Source organism: Anoplophora glabripennis, unplaced genomic scaffold (genome assembly GCF_000390285.2).
Source record: "Anoplophora glabripennis isolate ALB-LARVAE unplaced genomic scaffold, Agla_2.0 scaffold530, whole genome shotgun sequence".
Taxonomy (NCBI): Eukaryota; Metazoa; Arthropoda; class Insecta; order Coleoptera; family Cerambycidae; genus Anoplophora; species Anoplophora glabripennis.
Genome location: NW_019416648.1, coordinates 283,923 through 288,894, shown reverse-complemented (window position 1 = coordinate 288,894; position 4,972 = coordinate 283,923).

The following is a 4,972-nucleotide window of genomic DNA, read 5'->3' as shown; positions in this document are numbered from 1 at the left end:
TTACGTTCATTGATTTTTTAACTCGTCTACTCAAGGATACTGTTTACAGTTTCAGTTTAACGTTCAACAGATGGCGTCTAAATACTTCCAGAAGATTCTGGAAGTTGTTCAAATATTTAACAGATGACGCTTTTTCGTCCTAATGCCATTTTCCACGTGGTTTTATTAGGTTTATACGGGACAAACAAAAAATTCGGATTGTGTTCCAATCACAGACCACCTAGACTAGCCGTATCTAATTCCAATGCACGGGTACCAGTGAATGGTTAATCCGGGGAAGTGGAGTGTGGAAGGCAATCTGATCGCGCGCATCTTTAAGCAGATCCGGATTAAGTAATATTTTTATTACATATTAAACATTATATTGCATCTTATGACAAATATTCAATTTTAAGTTTGTAATTCAGAAAATTTTAGTGTCATATTAATTAAAACTACAAAATAATTTAAATATATTTATTGTCCTCTAAATAATATTAATTTATTTAATATGCAAATTTTCATATATGTTCACATTTAGAAAGTTTTTTAATACATGATAAACAATTTTATTTTTCTGTAGCCTAGGTGTTCTGCTTTCATCATTATTAAAAAAAATTATTAATTTTTCTGTTTTTTGGCATATTACTACGACATCTCGAGATGGAATGTCAAACAACCAAGATCTTTAATAAAAATTAATTGACTGTACGAATACTATATATTTGACATTAAACTATTTACAGTCTTCTCATTTTATTGGCTTTATTAGAGAACTTGTTATTACGAAACCGCCAATATATACTATAATGTACTTACTAGTGTCCAGTCCTGTTTTTAATAGCCTATTTGACATTAAACTATTTACAGTCTTCTCATTTTATTGGCTTTATTAGAGAACTTGTTATTACGAAACCGCCAATATATACTATAATGTACTTACTAGTGTCCAGTCCTGTTTTTAATAGCCTTCACCCATCTTCGTTTTATGTCAGCATTCGTTGGAAATCTGTACAAATTTAAATATTAGGTTTGACAAATCGAAGCGTACTTAATTATTTCTTTTTGTCACAAAATTCTCTAATTTTTCTAATCACATTTTGCCAACTCTCCTTTTCCAGGGTGCTGAACATGAATCTGAAATTAGTTTTGTTTGCGATTTTTTCAATTGAAAAAAAATATTTAATTAATTTTCAGCTATCTCGAAATGACGGGAATTGGTAAATTTTCATAAAAATTTGAGACTCACAAAGTAAATAATTACTAAAAATATTTTACAGTAATTTATTCATTATTTTATGATTACAATATCACGTTAATCACTACACTATGTGGGCGAACAAAATTATAAAGCTAACCCTGGAAACTTGTGACGTCAACCGAAAAATGGCGTACATATTTACCTTTTATATATTCCTTTTTTTTACTTACCTAAAGAAGGAAACTTCGCCTCTCTTCACCAACTCGATCACTTCTATATATACAATATTTTACAGTATATTTGCCCATGATAAAACGTCTAATTATCGAAATCACAGCGATGCGTACACGTCAAATGCTAGGACACGACTGAGCGCTGGGCTCCAAATCAGGCTCCAAAGTGCTTTCACCAAAGTCGCTCTATAAGCCAGTCTAGGTGGTCTGTGGTTCCAATTGAAACATAATCTCTATCTGAGAAACGAACCAAAAGAATAACATCATATTTCTCCAAAAACGATAGTCATAAGTTTTCGACTAGGTAGATAGATGTTTACTTGAATTTGTTCGTTTGAATGGCGAATAAGTATGACACAATATTGTTTTTATTAATTGAGAAATGAATAACCACGTTTTATCTTCTGTAATCTGGGAGTTCTTAGTTAAATACTACCTACCTACCATAACGACCTTAACTTTTATAATTGAGCGTGCCAATTCAAATCTAAACATTAGTTCGCACACGTGGATGCTAAAAACAAAGAGAAAGAATGAATCTGATCAATTACGATTCCTTATCTAAAGCAGCCTGTAATCCACAAGTTGTTTTAATTTCATTCATCAAGTCACCTAATGAATAGTTTTTAATAACAATAATTAAAACAAAGAAAAACTGAAGAATTTCTGAAATTTAAAAGTAAGACAAGAGTTTAAAATAATCAATACCAATTTTTAATTTACACGCGGCAATGTTATTTCCAAGATACAGGTGAGTGAAATTTTTAATAAAAGGCTACCAGTTAACTAACAATTCTTACACATTACATTCAATAGTCTAAAGTTAACCGAAATACCTGGAGGACCAAAAAGCTACTAACACTTCTGAAGTTACGGGATTACGTATTAAGCTAATTCAAAGTAGTTGTTTCCCGCAGTACAGCAGTTAGCAATCTTGTTTGTGAGGTTAGATGTCTTTTGCATACCTAGATTTCTGATATCGAAAGAATGTTGTTTGACTTCATGTGATAGGATTTGTTTGAATCAGCTTAATACCTTAAAAAAGAGTAAAAAAAAGTTACGGTTTGACCTCAAAACCTCAGCCTTGCATTACAGACAATATATCTTATCGCCACAGACTGCATGTTAAATGCTGGAAATTGGCAACCCGAAAAGAATGCAGGCTTTTGCAAGCCGGCATCCATCAATGAAATTTAGCTTGGTAAGTCTTCTACTTGGTAATAGGCGGCAGTTCCAGCGGTGGCTTTGTTGCCAAATAATAACTGCTAAATAAATTTAATGCTTTCAGTTATGTAATTAAAGAGATATGGAACTTATCTTCTGTTTGGAAATCACATTTGCCTTAAATGGTAAATAAAATAAATCAAGTTAGAATTAAAAATTCAAAAACTTGAAATTAATGTTTTTAGATCTGTGCGTCGACTTCCAATATGGTGCGATATTAACACCTATGTTTAAAAAAATTGCATTATACAGGTTGTGTATCCTTAGATGGGTACTGCTCTCTTATTGTTGATTTCTTTAGATAGGTAAAATAATTATTGACACAAGTGTTGCATGCCATTGGTAGTGCTCATATTTGTGACACAAGGTATTCACAATTTATTAAAAAAAAGCAACAAATCATCAATCAATGATCCCTTACAGAGATAAGATAATGCGTTCGCTACTGCTGTTGCAATTTTTGACTAACTTTTTTCAAAATACGGATTTCGGACCTTTTCCATTGAACGCAGAACGTCCAATCAGAACCAGGAGTTTTGGAAATTTTTTTAATAATTTTTTTCGATTCAACGCACCGTTTCCGAGTTATAAGACCTTTTTTACTGTATCACCTCACACACCTCTTGTTTCCGAAATTTATTTTCCACATGCTGACTGCGGACCTTTTGCATTCAACGCAAGGGACTATCAGAACCAAGGGTGTAGGGGAGGATTTTTTAAATTATTCCTTCAATTCAACGCAGCGTTTCCGAGTTATACGGCTTTTTTACTACATGACGTCACACACCTCTTGTTTCTAAAATTTATTTTCGACATACGGACTTCAGACCTTTTCCATTCAACGTAGAACGGACAATCAGAACCAAGGGTGTAGGGGGGATTTTTTCAATTATTTTTTCGATTCAAGTTTCCGAGTTATAAACACTTTTTTTATTTTATGATGTCACATACCGTTGGTCCCGTTTTTTTTTAGACATGCGGACTTCGGACGTTTTTCATTCGATCACCAATCAAAACCATGGGAGATTTTTTGATATTTCGAGTATTTTCGAGGTACAAGCAAATACTGTTTTTTTTTTCTTTCATATATTGTGACCCCCACTCTGCCTCGCCCACCGAGTGCTCTACTCAGAACCGAGGTGAGATTTGTTTATATTTCCAGCCATTTCCGAGTTACGAGCAAAAACCGTTTTTTTTTTCTCATATGTTGTGACGTCGTAGCTCGATGATGAAGGCTAAAAGGGCACTCTACCCCACGCTCCCTACCTAGGTGTCCTGAAGATGCTGGGGAAGCCCCAGAGATTCCTGAAACCAGCAAAGAGAGAAACAGAGAGAGAAAAGCCCTCTATCAGAGCAAAGTCGCTCTATCTCTATCGCACCATATAACTCTATCTCTCTCGCACACAATCAGACAAAAACGACAGAAACGAACCTTCCTTTAAAAATACATGGGATTTATCCATTATCAGAATAACCCATTTTATTTTTAAAAATTTAAAAAATTAAAATGGGTTATTCTGTTGACGAAAAATAAATCATAATTAAACTGTATTATTGAAATAACAATAATGTGCAAAAGTTCCTAAAAGTTCCTCAAGAATATCAGCAAATTTATTTTGGAGGACAAATCCCGTCGAAGAACACTGTAAAAAATATTATTATAAACCTTAGGTGCCCAGAAAACAGCCCCGATCTCAGTCCTCTAGACATATTTTTGTGGGGACACCTCAACAAAATATATTATATATTATATATATATATATATATATATATATATAAAGTATTGAAAGAAAAAATACCGGACGAAATGTTTGATAATTCTGAATTTGTTTTTAAAGCAATAAATAATCAATTAAAGCATATTTTCAACTGTCATCACAATTACTTGTTGAAAATTTTTTAAAATTTTAGGCATTTTAACTTTATTTCGTTTTTAGGTATTCTCCTTATGTTGTTGTAAAGGTTAGTTATAAAAATCGTTGTTTGTTATTTCAGTATGAATTTTAATTTTTTTAATGATTTATCATTCAAAAGGAATAAAGGAAAAATCGTACATTTGTATTTAAAGTTTTTTCTATCTTTAATTATTAAACCTATAAGTGGATGTCAAAATACAAACAAAAATCCTGTACCTACATTCCGCAACGTACTAATAGCCCCCCCCCCCTCTCTTGTATATTAAATAAGTTTATCATCATCAAATATTAAAAAAATTATATTACAAGCTGTTTAAAATATCATTACGAATTTTGTTTATTTGGAAATATATTTTCTGCAGTATTTCAATACCCAAAAATGAAAATAGTAGCTAACTAACGAAATTATGATTAACTAA